This window comes from Manacus candei, unplaced genomic scaffold, assembly GCF_025592945.1.
Source record: "Manacus candei isolate 608988 ecotype Guabito, Panama unplaced genomic scaffold, ASM2559294v1 h1tg000061l, whole genome shotgun sequence".
Classification (NCBI taxonomy): domain Eukaryota; kingdom Metazoa; phylum Chordata; class Aves; order Passeriformes; family Pipridae; genus Manacus; species Manacus candei.
The window spans coordinates 7,842,886-7,862,046 of NW_026138109.1; the positions used below are offsets into that span (position 1 = coordinate 7,842,886).

The 19,161-nt window shown below is 45.3% G+C and overlaps 1 protein-coding gene and 1 long non-coding RNA gene across 7 annotated transcripts in view; one reads left to right on the plus strand and one right to left on the minus strand.

Moving 5' to 3' along the window:
• Window positions 1–7,586: 7,586 nt before the first annotated feature.
• LOC127478626 (uncharacterized) lies at window positions 7,587–8,325 on the minus strand. Its single transcript, XR_007907281.1, has 2 exons — window positions 7,899–8,325; window positions 7,587–7,796 (listed from the first exon to the last, which is right to left on the minus strand). It is a non-coding gene; the product is annotated as an uncharacterized LOC127478626 (long non-coding RNA).
• A 58-nt stretch (window positions 8,326–8,383) lies between these two features.
• Window positions 8,384–19,161, plus strand: part of UBAP2 (ubiquitin associated protein 2) — a 75,278-nt gene continuing 64,500 nt past the window's right edge. For 3 of the 6 annotated variants that reach the window (XM_051804483.1, XM_051804478.1, XM_051804481.1), the window contains exon 1: window positions 8,384–8,512. The gene's annotated coding sequence lies outside the window, so the exon portion shown is untranslated. Of the gene's footprint in view, window positions 8,513–8,594; window positions 8,733–8,810; window positions 9,106–19,161 lie in introns of those variants that run through there. The other 3 variants (XM_051804482.1, XM_051804479.1, XM_051804480.1) reach the window with 3 other exon arrangements.

Below are 19,161 nucleotides of genomic sequence, written 5' to 3' on the forward strand. Positions count from 1 at the left end.
TAAAGAGTCCAAATCCTCCCCCAGCAACTAATTTTAGCATTCATCTATGTTGTGGCTTCACCTGCCTTGCAGGTCCCCTCGCTTTCCCATTCACAGTGCAGAGGAAGCAGTTTGCTCTGTTCTGTGAGGCAGCTCACCTCTGCTTTTTGGAAGGGATTTTTAGCTATTTCATGGCCATGGTCTTCACTCCTTATACCACACAGTCCAGGTTCCCTCAGTGCTTTCTCACTGGCCATGCTTGGCATGTGCGTGTGTGGCCATCATCCTTCCTGCCTGTGGAACCAGGATGAGATCCATTGCACTCCCTGGCCTGGAGCCTGCAGCAGGACGATGCTGTAACCAACTGCGCTTTCACTGTTCACCACCAACATGTGGCAGTGGACATTATTCCTTTCAACACTCAGTCTGCTGCCTGCCTCCCCCTCCCATCCCAGCTGCTGCAGGTTTGCTTGCCTGTCATCACTTCCCTTCTTGGGTGTATTTTGGTTTTGACCTCTGTGACCTGGGGCCTCAGCTCTTGCCAGCTGGTGGCACCGCTGTTGCAGAATGAGGAAGACAAACCAGGGAATAGTTTCACACCGTTCTGTTGAGTTCTTCCTAACCATAGCTGTACTCAACCTGTCTGTTTCTGAACGGAGGATCAGGGTAGTCTTTTCCCAGTGCAAGGTGCTTCCGTGGTCCAGTAAATGAATTAATAATTGAAGAGATACCAGGGACACAGTGCTTGCTTGAACTGTTTTTTGGGCAAGGGTGGCCTATTCTTTCAGAGACTGAAAGTGACAAAGTTCACAGTGTATCAGAAAACGAGAATCTCTGTGGTTGTGCCCCAGCTTCCTCAGTCTCCCTTAAGCCTCCTCACCTGGAAGAACAAATGTGAGGAGGGCTTCAGCCCCCTGCAAGGCTCAAGGGACCATGTGGCCAACATGGCATTTGGGAGCTTCGGGTCAGCTGCTCCAAAGTACTGCCCTGCATGGAGGGTCTTACTGCTCCCACTTTGTTAAGGTGTAGTGTGAGCTGGGAGAGGTGAGAGAGAAGCCACAGGTCTCAAGTGCAGAGCTGAGGTCAGAAGGTCAGCTGGACATTTGCTCAAACAGTTCATGCCAAAGACATAAACAGAGCGAGGGCCATGCTCCAGGGATGCTGAAGCACCAGCAGAAAGATTAGTAGCCCCTGTAATCAATGCCTGTGAATTGTTTTTCTTCATGTTGTCAAAAGTTTCCCGGTTCCAGGGTTTCTTCTCTCTACAGACCCAATGCAGTGCCTGGTGCATATTGAACATGAAGAACACAGATTCAGCTACAATAGAAATTTCACAGATTTTAGACAACTGGAAAAAATGTGGCCAAATTTAAGGCTGCCTTTGGGAGACAGGCAGATAGGCACTGTTGCTGTAAAACTCCTTCCTGTATAGCTGCTGTATACTAGACAAGTACTCACTTAGGGAGAAACGCTGACCAATTTCTCCAGGTATCTGAGGCCTGAGAAAGGTCTTGGAGCCAAAAGGATGACAAATGAGGAATAGTTGGTCAGCACTAAGGAAAACACCAGGGAAAGCACCATACGTTTCCCCCTGTGCTGTGGTGGCAGCCTGCTGCTGAGGGCTGCTGGACACCACGCTGCTACCAGGCCAGCAAGGATGACAGCAGAGCACTGTTAAGCTGTAACAACTTCTGATCTTGCCCTCTAGTAAAACCACTTCATATAGAATTTTTTTTTCCTTCCAGGAGATGAATTCTAGGAGTCATGATGATTTGCCATGTGTATTTTTAGGAGCATCTTTTTTTCTGTTAATCTCAGAAAGCCAACTTCACTTTTTACTGGTATAAATAGGCTTTGACTCCAAAAAAACCTCTCTGTCCCAGTTCTCTTGTAGGCTGCTGCTGATGCACTTTGAGTGCATTTGATTTTGGGGAAAGCATTTAGTCCTGTGCTCTGGGCTGCTCAACTTGTTGCTTAGGGGGAAGGGAAACATCTGGAGCTTGAATGTTCTGCATTGAGCAATAGGAAGTGACTACATGGAGAAATCTGTCTTGTCTGTCATGGATTTCCATGTCACCGTTCTTTCTTAACTTACTAACACATTCTTGGAATAAGAAATGGTCAGAGGAATCAAGACATATCCCTGAATGCTGGGTGCCTGCACTCTCTGAATGGCAGAATAGATGAAGCTGAAAGAGACCTTCAGAGATCAGATAGTCCAAACCTCTCTGGGTAACCTGTGCCCATATTTGACCACACTCACGGTAAAAAAGTTCTATGTATAACAGGAATTTGCTGTTTTTCAGTTTGTGGCTTATCACTGGGCACCACTGAGAAGTCTGGCTTCATCTGCTTTAGTTACTCCCATAAGGTAAGGAACTGAGCCTTCTCTTCTCCAAGCTAAACAATCCCAGCTCTCTCAGCCTGTACCTGTGTGTCGAGTACTTCAGCCCCTTAGTCATCTCTGTGACCCTTCACTAGACTCCCTCCAGTATGCCCATGTCTTTCTTGCATTGTGGAGCCCAGAAGAGGACACAGCACACCAGACATGGCCCGTCAGTGCTGAACGAGTGGGAGGAGGGGAAGGATTGCCTCTCATTCTGCTGACAGCTCTCCCCCTAATGCAGGATGTCTGCCTTTGATTCAAGGGCACACGGCTGGCTCATGTTCCACTGTCCATCAGGACTTCCATGTCCCTCTCTGCCAAGCTCCTTTACAGATGGTTGGCCCCAAACTGGCATATGGAATTATTCCTTCCCAGGTGCATAACTTCCCTTTGTTGAACTTCATAAGATTTCTGTTGGCCTCAGCCTGTTGAGGTCCCTCTGAATGGCACCACACTGTCTGGTCCATCAGCCACTCCTGGTTTTGTGCTCTCTCTGTGAACTTGCTGCACTCTGTCCCACTGTTGTAATGAAGATACTCAACAGTATTGTTCCCAGGACCCAGGTCACACCGCCAGCAACTGGCCTCCCACTGGACTTTGTGCCAGAGACCTCAACCCCTTGAACCCAGCAGCTCTGCCCCTCCTCTCCCCTCATCTATCAAGGCAGTCATTTTATCATTTCAGGTGACTGGGTCAGAAAGACACGACTTCCCCAGTGTAAATCCAGGGTGACTACTGCCAGTCACCTTCTCATCCTTAGCATGTTTGAGGCTTTCAGTACTATTTGCACTATCACCTTTGCAGGGCTGAGGGGAGGCTGACCAGCCTGCAGTTCTCTGGGGTCTCCCAAGCTCAGTTTTTTCCTGCCACTGCCAGTTGCCGCATCTACAAAAAGCCCTTTTAAAATTGAAAACAGATGACTGACATTTAACCAGAGCTGGCAAATATCCTTTGACACGCTATTCAAAACATTTTTGTAAAATATATCACAGGATAAAAATGCTTGTAATTTATCCTAAGACGATGTTTGGGGGAAAACAGAAAATGGTACAAATCCAACTTCAACTTTACAGTACTCTAAGTTTATTACATTCATTACAGGAACATTTATATTACCTAATTAAAGGAGGGTTGAGATTTCACCAGGCCCACTAAAATCTAGCTTGATAAAGTGCTGCAAGATTCCCTATGCAACACTGTGCAAGGATGTTTAAAAGACCTTCAGTCATCATCTACTCTAACTCTGCCCACCCAAGTTCTTTAAGAGCTGGGTGGGGAAACTTCTGGCTTCATGGACATGATTTTAATCTTTGGAAATTTTAAGAGGCTGGAAGCACGACACTGTTAGAGCAGGGCACTAAGTGGCCTGTGGACTACTTTCTTTGATTCATAGGCAAAAAACCCAGAAAAGTGATAAGGGACTAAACAGATAATTCAAGGCTAGATACATTTAATGCCAAGCAACAGGGCTGTGTGGCAAATAAGTCTGTTTAACAAAAGCCTATTTAATTCTTAGAAATTGTTTGGCTGGTAGAGGTAACAGTGGGCATGTCACAGAATGAAATCAAGGAGTATGACAGCACAAACTCAGCACTCACCATTAACAGAGCACACACTACACAGATTAACCACTGCCACCGTCCCTTTCCAAAGTGGTGTTTAAGCAAGGCTCTGCTGGATCAGATCAGGTTCAGACATGTTGAATTGTCTCAGAATCTGGAAATAAGTACAAAGTCACTGCAGATAAAATGTTTTCTGAAAGAGGTTGGAGGAATGAAAAATAGCAGTGGGGTTAAGGTGGTTGTGCAGAGCAATTTCAGATTCTAGTCACATGAAAATGCATCACCTTTCTTGTATAGCCAAATTACAAGGTGAGAAAACCTGGACCAAGGACTGCAGGCACCACCTACAGCAGAGGGTCTGTCTCCAGGCACACAATGACTCTAAAGAATGATCAAGCAGCTCAACACATTCCCAGGATGATGCTGAGACATGACGGACTAACGCACTCCATGGATGTCAGGAATTTTAATGGTCTGGGCTTTATGAAGGCCAGACACAATGATATCATTATCCTTCCTGCCTTTGACACCGTGAACGGCATCTCTGGCAGAAGGACTTGCTTCCTCAGCGGAAATGGCAACCCTTCCAAGCAGAATTGTTGCTGAAGCCCTCCTTGTGCCGGCCCATCAACACAGTCCAACACACTGGATCCCATTTCCAGGCAGTGTCTTCAGGAGTTTCACCCCACATCTAAATGCAGCAGCAATCCCTGCTATGCCCAAGGCTAACATCTCTTGTTATCAAATCCTTGTGGCAGTTCTCTTGAGAGAACCCAACAATGCATCCAAGATTTTCAATTGTTCTACTGTAACTAGACGGAATTCCAGATTGTGGCATCCCACCCTCCAGGGGAAGGGAGTGCCCAAGATTTGTAGATGCTTGTGGTCAAAAGGAATGACAAAAGCCCACAAAATCTTATGAAGTTCTATTAGTAAATTACACACTTGGCATGGAAATTGTTATGTTAGTGCCTGACCTCCTATGAGCATATGGCAGTGGGTTTTGGATAAAGGGGAAGGATGAAAGGGAAGAGAGAAAGAGACAGAGATGACTTAAAGAGGGGAAGAGAGAAAGGAAGAAAGAAAGAAACAGGGAGAAAGAGGGATCACCAGTCCTGGCTCCAGTGCTGATCCAGCTGATGGGGTGTCCAGGTCCTGGGGTGAACATGCACATGGGCTTCATGGGGGGACCATTTTATAGATAAGTTTTCCCTGCCCCGGAGTTAAGTTTCTCACTTTCTATGAAAATTCGTTCTCATGCACAGTCTATTCTTCCAGACCTTTCTGGAAACGGGTCAGAGGCTTCAGGGATCTTTGGAGTTCTCGATATCCCCCTACAGCCCAATCCCCCCTCTCGACCTCAGTCCTGCCCTTGTGCTGTTCTGTGTTGGGCTTATCCCCAGGAGCCAGAACAAGGACGTTCGTCCCAGAAAAGCGCTGTCTTACCTCTCTGGCCTCATCCTGTTTGTTCTCACAGTGTGTTATTACCAGCTATCCTTGGCTGTTATTACCAACAATCCTTGGTTGGCTCCACAGCCAGCGCAGGCTATCAGTATTTGAGACAGACACATTAGGCCCCTTATCTTCTGGCCTTCTACACAGATTCCCTGCAAACTCAAATCTGAAAGTAAAGCTTGGTTTCTTCATGCAGGGCCTCTCCCTTACAGAGCCTGTGCACAACTGGCTGGAATATGTTTTGGAGAAAGGCAGTGCTGTTGATGCAGGTGTCATCAGGGTTAAGAGAGAACAGTTTGTAGGGAAGAGCAATATTTTATTAGATCAAGAGTTGCTACTGTTGGGAAAAAAAAGGCACAAAGCAAATAAAAACTTCAGAATAAGCAGCAAAAGATTGCTCTGCACTTCAGCTCAGTCAGACTGATTGTCCAACAAGCCTGAGGGGGAAGGGTTGGTAGTGGGGAAAGTAGACAAGAGCATTAGCAAAAGGGAAGACAGACTGAAGCCCGAGCCTTTGAAGAAGAGACGGTTTTCCTTTCCGACTGTAACAGAAGTAGAGCAGACTCCTGAACCAAGAACAAGGAGATATTCTTAACACGAGCAGTTTCCCCCACTCAAGAATGTGACTGGCAAGGAGAATACGCCAAAGCACCACAACGGTGGTTTCCAGCCTGTGGTACATGGCTTGCAGCCCATTTCAGAAATCTGTAGTAGGGGACTCAGAAAAGCAATCCTGCACTAAGCTTAGACAGCCTGTTGGGATTTGCACCTGCACCGGGCTGTTCGTTAGCGGCTGGAAAACTGAAGAGGTTGCAAATCCTTGTAACAGCAGATTAGAATCCTGACGCAGGCAGTAGGTAGAATTTGCCTGCCAGAACTGGTCAAACCTTTGCTGTGTTTGGTGCAGGGTCTCCTCTCCAAGCTCAATGTGCTGAATCACAGATTTATGTAGTTTGGAAAACCCTCCAATATCGAATCAAACCTGTGATCAACCACTACCTTGTTAAGTAGAACAGAGGCACCGAGTGCCACATCCAGTCATTCCTTGAACACTTCAGAGACGGTGACTCTTCCACCTCCCTGGAGAGCCCCTTCCAATGCCTCACCACCCTTTCAGTGAAGAAATTCCTCCTGATGAATACTTGGAGTGAAGGTCTTGAGCTTCCATCAGTTTATTCCTTTGGCTCTCTTCTGGAAGCTTTGGTAGTGCAGTATGCCATTTTCTCATTTATATTTACTCCATGTACAGCAGAGAGAATCTACAATGCTTTGATTCTGACATCCCCGTTTAATTTTTTTCCTATTCCAAATGCTCTTGGGCTGGATTCTGTGTGATTTTTGGAGACATGTTCCAGCTGGCACCACGCCATCTGACTACAGCATCCCAAGAGCTCTCAGCCTTTGTTGTTTTACGCTGCACATCAAATATCCATCTTGATTATCAAAGGATTGCCAAGTCATGATAAAAGAATGCTAATAATACTGATTAAATCCACACAGATTATGGATCTGCAGACATGTTTGTCACAAAGCTTGTGAAACTTTGTTTACAGCTGTAATTAAAGCTGTAATTGTCTCCCCCCAATAGTAATAAAACAAAATATCAACAGCTGCATGAAGAAAATCAACAGTACCTGTGTTCTGTTTGGTCTGAATTTCAATTTAGCTCAAAGAACCCTCTATCTTACTGAGAAAAGATGGAAATAGGGAGGTCTTGCAGCTTCTCAGCAGTAGGATCTGTTTAGCTTCTGCCCATCTATGCAATAAGTATCAAGGATGTAGTCTGGTTAAATCTATTTACTCTAAGCAGAGAAAGAAGCAGCATGAAATACAGTGATTAATTTTCAGATATTGTTTAGGGTAAAATCAGATTTCATGCCTTCTCTACTTACATGGCGAGTACAGGGTCAAGGGATAGAGGATGAGCAAACAGCAGTAAAGGAAATCAGACCACAGCAAAGGTCAAGGACCATGGGACATCATCACTGGAGGCACCAGAGGCTGAACATCACCTTCACCAGCCCTGCCTGCTCAGCACCAAGCAGGGACCAACTCCCACAGAGGATGAGTGAGGCTGGCTGTTAAAGCCTTGCAAAGGTCTTGCCAGGCCTTGCAAAGAAGGGATGCTTTAAGGGTATGACCGCTGCGTTTTGGGCAACCAAAGGTGCCGTAAACAGTGGAAAAAATACACAGCAGGAAAAAGCTTAAAGGGAAAAAGCTTTTTACTTTTATTTTCTCCTGAGGGAGTCAAACTTTATTGACTATCCATTTTTGCCATCCATCATAGTTCAGTTTACCCCCTCAACGTTCTTCATTAGTCCGCACCATACGCTTCTTGACCTTCTCCTCCCGTGGTGCAGCTATCCTTTGTCCTGGATTTCTCCATGTCCACAGGGTGCCTACCTGTGCCCAGCCTGGCAAGACAGCGAGATGCTTACATTAATTTACATTAACTCAGGTGCAGAATTGGTTCCAGAACGCCCGTTCCCAATGCACAGGGGTCCCTCACGGGTTACCCTTGCGGGCTCCTTCACAGGGTCACTCAGGAGGGTTTCTCACAGGGTCCTTCACGGGGGTACTCGGGGGGTAGGGCATCCCTCAGAGGTCCCCGAGGGGTTTTCTCGGGGAATCCCTCAAGGGATCCCTCACATCGTTCTCCCTCGCGGGGTCCCTCAGGGCGTATCTGACACCGTCCCTGTCAGAGGGTCCGACGAGGTGTCCCTCAGACGGGGATCCCTCACACGGTCCCCCCGTGGGTCCCTCAGACGGTCTCTCTTGGAGGGCCCCAGTGGGGGTTCCTCAGACGCCAGTCCCTCATGGGGAGGGGTCCCTCAGAGGGGAGCCCATCAGAAGGCCCCTCACGGGCGGTGCCTCCCGGGGGTCCCTCACGCGGCCCCTCACGGAGGTGCCCCCGCGCTCCTTCATCCCGCCCCTGGGCGGGGCCCTCCCACGCCCCGCCCCTTTTTACCGCCGCCTAGCGCGCGCCGGGCAGGAGGTGGAGCCTCGATCACGTGAAGGGCGAAAGGAAGGGGCGGGGCTTCCCCCCGCGCGCGGTGCTCACGTGGTCGCCAGGGGGGCGCGGGGGGGGGCAGAGGCGGAAGCGAGGCTGGTGGATGGTCGCGAGCTGGCGGTGCGTGAGGGGCGCGCGCGGCCCCAGGGGGGCGGGGGGAGCGCGACACACGGGGGGCTCCGCGCGAGCGCGTCATGTCACGTCACGTCACGTGCGGGGGGGCAGGAGGGCAGGAGCAGCCCCGCGCGCGCGTGGAGGAGGAGGAGGAGGAGGAGGAGGAAGGGGGAGGTCACGTGACGGTCGCGGGCGCCGCCGCCGCTTTGTGACCGCACCGGGGCAGGTACCGCGCGCGCGGGGGGCGCGAGGCGCCCCTCACACCGCCCCCCCCCCCCCGCCAACGGCCCCCACTCCCCCCCCAGAGGCGCCCCCGCGGCCCGGCCCCCCTTTGTCTGCCCGCCGCTGCCCCGCTCCGTCCCTCGGTCCGTCCCTCGGTCCGTGGGTCGGTCGGTGTCCGCCCGGGCCGCCCCGCCCCGGCGCGCCCGCCGGCGGGTTGCGGGGGGACGCGGCTCTGCCCTACTTTCCGTGGCAGCCGCCCCAGGGAAGCTTCACCCTGGCCTAGATCGCTGCCCCCCCCTCAGCCCGCTCGGCAGGGCCGCGGGCGCGGGCAGCACCCACCCCGCCGGGCACGGGGAGCCCGCCCGGCCCCCTCAGAGGTGGGTTCGGCACCCGCGGGAGAGCCCTGCGCCCGCAGCCGGGCAGGAGGGGTCCCGTCTCATCCCCTCACTCCCGGGGTTCCTCCTGGCGGGTTGGTCCCTGTGACTCTGGGGGTGTGAGGGAAGGGGGTGCAGCGGAGGTCCAGTGGGGCTGGCGGAGGGAGTCGGGGCAGAGGGGAGGCGGCAGCTCGGAAGGGAACAGCTGGGTGAACAGGTATCGATCTGTGTCTTGCGCAGGGCTTTACTTCCATGTTGTTGCCCGTCCCCTTCCCGGCTGCTCTCTCGCTGGTGGTGGGGGCTCACAGCTACAGACAATGACACCTCGGCACACACAGTGGGTTACTTGAGGACATGGCAATGAATGAACCGTTCTCTCTGTTAACCTGCTCCACCTGGTCTTTTCTCGCCGTCGGTTGTGTCTGGTTGCTCTGAATTGGGTGTCAGGGCAGGGCTTTACTGTTGGTCTGGCTCATGTTGCCTTTAAAAACAACAACAAAAAAAATCTGTGTTTCTCTTGTTGCTGGAGAAAATTGCATCAGGGAAGTGAGCTGGTAGATACTCCTCTACAAGAAGCTGGGTGTGGGAAGGACCTGCTGCACATCTGAGGCTGGTGGCGAGGATCTGAACTCTGTATGTGGAATAGGTTCAAAAGCATGTGCTGGAATGTCTGCAGTGCTGTTGAGTGCCACCTGGGAGCTGCTCAGGGTGGACTGGTTTGAAGCTTCTCTCCTGTAGATTTGTTAATACCAGGAGTGTAGATTTGCAGAGCCCTCCTGGTTGTGTTCAGGGGTACATGATGTCATGTGGAGCAGAAACTTGGGGTTTGCTGTGGAGCTGTGTGAGGGGAAGCTGTGGAAAGGGAATGGAGGGGCCGTCCTGGCCTGAGAGCAGCTGTTTTTTTCCAAGTGAAGAAATTGGAGCTGGATGTGAGGGAAGGAAAAGGAGGGGGAGCAGTGCTTGCCGTTTAAACAGAGCCCTTCACAAAAAACAGCAGCGACTCAGCCTCCTGGTTTTGCTTTTTTAATATTTACCAGGCCCTTTTAGCAATTCCCTTGGTTTTATCACATTCTCTGATGGAATCTGGGTTTGGATTCCTACCTGGCTGACTCAGTATTTATACCTGAGCCCAGTCTCTCTGTGGTGGTTTGATCTAACTTGTTTAAAGAATTTATTTTTAACCTTACACTAGGTAACTTGAAAGCAAGCAGGGCTAAATCACTTTGCAGGATTAATGATGGGGACTCCTGGAGGGTTACACGGAGAAACTGGATTAACTGGTGTAAACCAATTTTGATGTAGAGTCTGGAAAGTGAGCTGGCTTGTGTATTTATAACCTCAACAGTCTTGGTACCTCCGAGGACGTAGGGAAGAGTGGGAATTGGACAGGCTCTGTTCTGCTGTGCTCTGGTTGCAATTTTAGCCGTGTGGTGATTTTGAAAACTGTTTATAATAAAAAAGGCATGAAAATTCTGAAGTTTAGACTGTTACATTTGTTTTGGCCAGTCCTCTGTAAAGCTCCTGGTGCCATGACTTGCAAAAGGGTTTGATCATTCAAGGGGACTTGGGAGCTACAGGCTCACCACTAAAATCTAAGGAAGCCAATGGGAAACCGAACAAAAGAATCTTGTCTGTAACTGAAGCTGTTATTTTTTAAAATTTTTTTTGTTTGTTCTTCCAATTTTTTAAACTACTGTTTCAGAACCCAGAAGCAGATTGCTGTTGTTCTGTATTTCTTCCATGGACTTTAGTTATAGGTGATGTTTTCCTCACAGAATGCCGTTTTTTGGTGTATTTTATGTTTGTTGCTGGTGTCCCCCTAGTGATGCTGCTCCTAGCAGTGCTGATTAACTGTGCTTGCGCAATGTGTGTGCCCTGTACTGTTAATGCTCTATTAATAATTAGCATTGGTAGTACTACTGTTAGCAGTGATGTTTGCTTGCAGTTTCAGTCGTGTTTAGTACCAGCACTTGGAGCAGGTACTTCATGAAAGACCAGGAATAAGACTTTAGATCTTTTATGAATCTTTTTGTTTATCTTTGTCGCTTTTTTGGTTGAAGCACATGACCAGGACTCTGAAGACCCGTGTTCAGTGCTTGGAGCCTCGTGTGACCTTGCTAAAAGAGAAGCCAAGGGACTTGTCCCCTTTGTAAGATGACAGACTAAAGAAACTCTGTGTTGTATTTGTAGACTTCAAAACTATTGAATGGAAGGTGCTAGAGGAAATACAAGTGATACTCATTGCAGTGTTGTTATTCTGCTGGAAATTTGGGTGAATTTGGTTTTTTTTCTGATACAGTGTGTTTACTTGTAGCCCACTGGATCCTTTTTGGTTTTCAGAGAAGACCTAGTTTGGACTTGTACTGTTTTTCATATAACTTCCCTAAACAAGTTACGTTCATTAAAGTGAGAGCTGGGATGAAAGGTTGTGAGGTGCCTGCTTTGCAATTACTTCAGGTTCATATTTTACAAGAATTGTACAAAGGGTTTGTCTGTTTTGCTCTGACATGAAAGTCCATGCTCTTTGATTTTGGCCATCTGAACTGCGAGTCTTTTGGAACTCCCCTTCTGCCTGGGGCTCCTGCAAGGCTGTTCCTTCCACAGGTGTGGCACCCTCAGCCCTCTCTCCCCATTACTTTTCAGTGCTGCAAAGGGTAAATAGGGACTGAAGACAGTTCAGAGGTGGTACAATCTGATGCCTAAGATCTCATGGCTTGCTCAGCTTACTTTCACAACATCATAAGTATTTTGCTGAGCTTGTTTTACTTATGTTCTCATTAGATTGTACAAGTAAAACTTGTAAAATAGGTTATGTGAACAACTTTGTGCAGCTCCCTCGGATGGAGTTGTTTCTATTCTCAATTCTCTTGAAATTCTCTTTTTTCCTTTTTTGTCCAGCTGTCTTTGTGAAACCTGCATGATATTGTGGCTTCTTTTTGAAGATAAACTGATAAAGCCTTTTTCCTCTCCCTTCCCAGCTTCCAACAGATGAGCTTGGAAGAGTCCTTAGCCTGGCTGAGTGTAGCATTTTGCATTAAAAACAATGAAATGTTTCCCATGTTGAGCGAGCTTTGATCTCTCTTGAGCCTTAAGGTTTGCCCGAAGTAGTACTCTATGGTGAACCTTATGGTTTTGTTTTTCTGCTTTATCATACAGGAAATACATTTTATTCCTGCAGAAGATGCATGTTCAATGGAATTCTTGTTACAGAGTCACTCACTATTTTAATCCAAAGTTAAATGAAGGAAAGACAAATACTTTCTTAGCCTCCAGATCTGAATCATCAGGTTGCACTTTTTTTAACCTGGTTTAATGGGAGGGAAAAATGTCTGTCTCAGTGTGTTAGGCAGTCCTGTGGTTGAAGGTGTAAAATTTGAATTCACTAGCTATGATCATGTTCCTAAATATTTTTGATGGTTAACTGTAGAGAGAGGAAGTCTTTCTGCAGTTTTATTGTGTCTGGCATAGATTTCATTTGTATTTCTTATGACAAAAGTACTGTTCCTGGAAGTAGGATGATGCTTTACAGACCGTAGTGAGGTTTCGTTTGAGCAAAGAAAACACAGTATTTTTTTATGCTCTGTTTTGTCAAGTGTGTTGAGGATGGTGGAAATATAGTAACATAGAGTGAAGCATATGGCTTCTGAAAACTTTCTGCTTCTTCTTCCTGTTTGATTCTCAATGTTAACTGAATTATGGCTGTTTTATGCTAAACACTTGACTGATATCTCGTACTATCACATTGCCCATGTCTCCCTGTATTTCAAAGCTATTGCTGATTTATTTTTTTCTCTCTGCATTCTTCCTCAATTTTTAGAATTGCATGTTGTCTTACACACAGTTTCAGTAACATGAATCTGAAAGGAATCCTAGTACCAAACCCTGCTGTGCTGTTGGGCTGTACATAGGATTTATACAATTTCTTCTTGTATTGAAGGAATTCTGGTCCATACTTTTGGTGGGTTATGCCCCGAGGGGCAGATGTCTGCTGTGCTTTTATTTCAGCTTTCAGTCAGGCATTCTTGAGATCACTGACTTGTGATCTGTTTTGGAGACTGAGGTAAGAGAGACCTAAGTTACTGATGTTAATTTTGGGTGACTAAATGTGATGACGGAGAGCAGTACTGCACATCCTGGTCTTGTGCTTCACTTTCTTTTATTAGCCACTGAATGAATTTCTGAATGTTTGGAACATGGGGTAAGTGCCAAGGGGTGACTACCTGAAATTCAGTTTAGAGAGAGACTGGAATAGTGTCTCTGTGAAGGCAAGTTAATGAATATGCAAAAGTGGGGTTTCTTCTCAGTGTTTGAGAAAACCTTGTGGCTTTCTAATACACATCCTCAATCTGTTGGGTTTCTTTGCTGCATCCTGATGTCCAGATTAGCAGCAATGCCCAGGAACTCTTCTTTACATCTTAGGAAAAGACACCTATTATCTTCCTTGAATAGTTCTCTGTTGTGACTGAAACATAAAACTTTCAATTTTATACCTGTACTCCAGTTTTCATCGTTTGCCATTTTATATGTTGATGTAGTAGTGTATGTTGCTGGATTTGATGTCCCAATGGCTTTTATCCTACCTGATTTAATTGAAGATTCCGTTGGTTTTCTCTTTTATTGCTGTCAGAGCAGAATTGCTAGAGCTTGAGTTGTCCCTAACGAAGCTTGTGGGGCATTTTTGGTAACAGCTTTTCTGTTATATATAGGACTTGCTTCCCTTTTCACTTCACTCAGTCATGGGCTGTCTGAGATTGGCAGGGACTTCTAGAGGTGGTCTTGTCTCCCCTTGCTCAAGCAGGGCCACCTTCAGCGGGTTACCCAGGACTGTGTCTGGGCATCTTTTGTACACTCCACCCCCTCACTGGGGACCCTGTGCTGTGCCAATGCTTGGTCACCCTCAGAGTACAAAAGCTTTCCCTGACGTTCACATGGAGCCTCCTGTGTTTCAGTCTGTGCCCGTTGGCTCTGGTCCTGTCGCTGGGCATGGCTGGGAGGAGCTCGGCTCTGTCTGTGCACCTTTCCAGGTACTTACATACCTTGTTAAGGCACCGCATCCCTCCAAGCTTTCTTCTCTGGGTTAAACCACATGACATAGTAAAATCTGTAGTCCTTCAGGCAAACTCAACCCATACGTCCTTACAGGCCCTTGAGAAGGAGGTGGATTAAGCACTGAATTAGTATGGGTGGTGGTAACAGTAGCTCATGACTCTTGATCGGTGGAGGAGTGGGTGGGTCTGGGATATGGGTGGGTTCGGAGAAGGTGCTGTGAAAATGCAGTAAGATGCATATTTCAAATCTAAATAATTTCTGTGCTTTCAGATAAGAAGTAATTGGCTGTCCCAGCTCTAGCTGAAGACTAATTCAGCAGTTCTGTGAGGGAGGAAACAGGTCAAGCACTTGATTGTCTGCTAGTGCTAGAATTGCCCAAGTCCAGTGTATGTTCTATCCAGGAATTGCCTGGATTGTAAATGATGGCTTAATGTACATACATCATTTAGGAGAGGTTAGGCTGAGTTCTTGCTGTACTTCTGCATATTGAGCAGTTCATTTTATAAAGTTGTGTCTATCAAAGTAATTTTTAAAAGTACTTTTTAATGAGACTGAAGCCCAAACTTTGCAGAATTACATGAGTCCTGGTAAGTTAGAAGGGAACTGGACCAGCCCATTTTTCATATTCTTCCAAACCTGGACACCTTCCCTGAAAACCCTGAGACCCCTACAGCTGTAGAGGAAGGTTGAAATAAAGTGAGATGGTTAAAATTGCTTTCATAGTTAAGGTTATTGAATCTCAGGAGTTCTGGGACAACTCTTTTAGAACAGTCATCTGAAATGAAACATCACTGAGATGTAGTTTCTGCTAGGAAACCTACCTCAAATATTTGGATGACTTCACTCCCTTGCTGATTCTGTTGATTGCTGGGGAGTGCTTTTGAGAACCTCAGTCATGGGAGAGAGCGAAGCAAGAATATGTAACTTTTATATTTGTTCTCAGTAGACAAATCCATTAAAATAAATGATCAGCAGAAGACATTCTGAGTGTTTCACTAGTTATGAAATGACCCACCCATTATAAAATACAATAAAACATAGTGAAAGAAACTGCAGAACCATCACTTTTCAGTTCCACTTAGTATCTAAGTGAAAATTGAGCACAAAAACATATTGAGTGAGGCATCTTACCTTACAGGCCAGAATGAGCAGGTTTTGAACACTTGATTCAGACTGTGGTACCTAAAACCATTCCACCCAGCAAAAAAAGCAAGTAGCTGTTTGAGGCTGGAACTGAATGTAGGGGAGAAAAAAACCAGAAGAGTTTAGCAATTGGACTTGGCATTGTTTTCCTTCCCAGGACTTTATTTAGGAGTGGTGGGTGGCCAGGAACTGGTTTTATGGTTTTAGTTTCCCTTTATTGGCAGACCCTGATTGAAAAGGTGACATATAACTCTTCCTCCCTTTCCAGTTGCTCCACAAAAGTTAGGACCAGTTGTTAACATGTTCTTTTGATGGTACTTTCCTTGACCCCACAGACAGGTTCTAATGCAGTATGTATAGGGAGAGGGACACAGTGAGTTGCTTGTGGAGGAGCAGGAGGAGGATGTGGCTTGGGGATGATTAAAAGACAGGTTTGGGATGGGGGAAAGGGGGGGAAGAATTTGGTATTCCTGAGCTTGATACTTATTACTTTGATTTGTTTGTTCAAGTTATTCAGTCTGGTTAATAGCAGCAGAATCATGTCCCCAGTAATGCTGGGGAACCTTAGGTGTGTCTTAACAAACCAGCCAAGTTCCCGCTTTGATGAGCTGCGCTGAAAGTGAGTAATGAAATAGGGCTGGGAATGATCAGCTCTGGTGAAAAACCCAGGGAGGAGGGAGGGTCTGTGTTCTCAGCATCCCTCTTGGCTGCTAAATCTGCCTGGTGGATTACTGGACGCCGTGGCTGCGTTTCAGTCCTTTGAAATGGTGTTGCTCTGTTGGTGGGTAGCAGCTGGATCTTTGCTAATGCCAACTGGAAAGTTGTGAGATTGTTTTGCATCTTACTGCTGGTATTCCTACAGATGTGTTTTTGTTCTGCACTTATGGGTATGCATAGAGCAGCAGTGACAACTTGTCATGTTCCCCAGAAGTTTGTATATGAACAGACACGCTGGAAAGACTGTGAAAGTTTTTTAAAGATAATTTTTTCTCTTTTTTTAAAAGAGGAATGTTGAAGGGGATAAGCTATCTCTTCTGGCACCCAGTAATTCTGGGGAAAGTTAGCTCTCTTGGTAGATTCACTTAGTCCTTCTGCTGAGTACAATGAGAACCTTACCCTCTCTTGTATTTCCTGAAAAATCCCAACTTCAGGCTTCTCGGGTAGACTTCACACAAGCATAGCTCAAACACAGTGCTAAACTTTGCTAAAATGTATGTCTGACACCACTGATTTTGTTATAGTTAAAGCCTAAAAACATTCATCTGAAGACAATATGGAAAAGCCTGAAAATAGAGCTTCACACTAGGCTGGTTTATCTAAATGCATATTTGGGTATTATGACTATTCTGTTTTATACTACTATGATATTTATGGCTACAGAGGTGTGTGGCTCTGCTTTCCTGAAATCTTAAAAGACCAACCTGGAGGAAGTACTATGCTTAGCTCTTCCAGGACTTGGTGTGCATTGACCTTCCAAGCAGTCAAGCTTCAGGGATGTGTCAAAGCTTGTCGAAATACTGACTACAGTGTCTATTCTCCATCTCTCTTTTTCAGAAGTTATATATATTTTTAAAATTACCCAAATTTATTATTTAAAAGAAAAAAGTAAATATGTCCTCAATTTAATTTAAAAAAACTGTATAAAATTAAGATGTTTGTTAAGCTTCAGATCAGTTTAAAATAAAAAGCTCCCCAAAAGCTCATCTTAACAAAGGTGATGTGAATATTTTCCAGTTGTATTAAATCCAGAACATCACAGCTGCAAGAGTCTTAGGATTAACCAAAACACTGTCATATGTTTTTGGAACTTAGACTCTCAAGGTTTTTACAGCAGTTGGATCTCTGACTATTTTAGTTTGACTGCAATTACTACTCACAGTTAAACAACAACTTGGGTTTGTCAGGGTAAAACAACTGCTGGCAAATGAGTTCCAGATAAACATTTGTTTAATTTTAATTCCCTCTGAAGTAAAATTACAGCCTTTAGAGTATTCACATTACTTTGTAAGGTTGACTTTTTTTTTTGTTGTTGTTGATTCACCAGGTTTGATCCTAGTTTTTCTTCTCACTTTATGTCATTGCTTTCCTGGAGCTCTTTGTTTTATTCCTCATTTAAATTTGGTAGGAACTGATAATTCAGTCAAACAAAGGTTTTTATTCTCAAATGTGCTTGTATGTTAGAATATACATTGAAACCTAACATAATCTCTGATATGGAAGGCCTTACTCTCGGTGCTTTGCGTTTTGGGAATTTTCTGGATTTTATTCATTGTGTATATAACATTTGAGAATTTAGAATAGTTTTAAAGGGAAGTTATGTCTCTGGCTTTTGGAATGAGATAATCTATTTAAACATACTTTTTCCTTCCCTTTCTTCTTTCCCTGGCAAAAAAATATCTGAAAAGAGCACAAAATGTTTTTCTTGGATGTATTTGTGACTCTTCAAATGGACTTTCATGAATAAGTGGAAGTAAAAATTCTACTCCTTGAAGTTGCTGTTCTCAGCAGTTGTATGTATACTCAGCAATGTTTAAAAACAGTGTATTGAGAGCTGTTTTATCCCTTTCTATCAGTCTTTTGCATTTGATCCTGCAAAGAAATTCCTGTGATGTAGCTGTGGGGTCACAGTATCTTCCAACAGATCCCTAAAACTCAGACTTCATGGCAGGGTTCTTTTGGATATCAAAACTAAGGTCATGCTAACACCTTCTTCCTTACAATTTTGGAGCATAACAACAAGGTTGGCAAGTACCGTTTTTCTAATTTTAGACATCAGAAAATGGAGGAACCAGAAGGACAGTACCACTTAGATGAGGCTTGTATGCTTTCAAAAAACCACACGAAATACCCCTGCAGAACTGCGAATTTCAGTATGCTAAAGATGAGAGCAACAATGAACAACTTCTTAGGTGGTTACGTTCTGCTGATTGCAGCTTAGGGTGAATGCTGTGTCTTGGACCTTTTCCTCTGATCAGAGGAGGCATGTTGCGTTCTTCTTTGTACAATTTTTATTTTCACTTTATTCTAGTGAATCAGATTCTTACTAGTTTTCCAGAAGCCATGTTTTGGGCAGTGTACTTATTGAACTTGAAAAACAGTCTTGTGTTAAATTGAGAACACATTTAAGGCATCGTACTGTTCTGCATTTTAAACTTGCCTACCATTGGTTTCTGAATTTATTTACAGTGTCATCTTGCCCTTTGCAGCAAGTATGCTTAGCAGTCCCCTGCTCTGCTAGAACTTTTAAGTAACACTCTGTAAATGGCTGAAAATTATTGCAGTGTTTAAAAAGCTGTTACTTAAGTTTGTAGTGCAGTTTTTAGAACTGGAAATATTTCATCTTGGTTATCCATTCCTTATCCTTTGGTTGTTTCTGTGTACATGTAGCTTTCTGGTTGTTTTGGAGAAAATTGATGTTTACAGTGCATCTTGTGCTGAAGTGGTTTTCAAGACTGTTGCTACCAAACCATTTGTTTAGTGAAGTTTTTATAGGTGCAGTGTGATCTCTAAAGCTGATACCTGTGATATTTTAATGCTGAAGCTAGAGTTGAACACTGCAGTTAGCAAAATGTGTGTTCTAGGTGCAGTCTAAGAATTCACATGTGTACCGAGGGTGAGGTGCACAGCTAGTATAAATAAGCTGTTTCAGAAACTAAGATGTGAAGAATATAAGTCCATTTTCTTTCAAAAGTGAGTAACTTCATCTTGCAGCAGAGTGCTTGTTCTTTTAGACTGGTGGTAAAATACACAGTTGACCACTATCTTCTTGGGGTGTTTTAAAAAACAGATTTTCTACTTAGGCATTTTAATATTGCCTTCCACAGTATATAAACCTGCATACCTGTGTGGAATGAGGGAATGTGATTC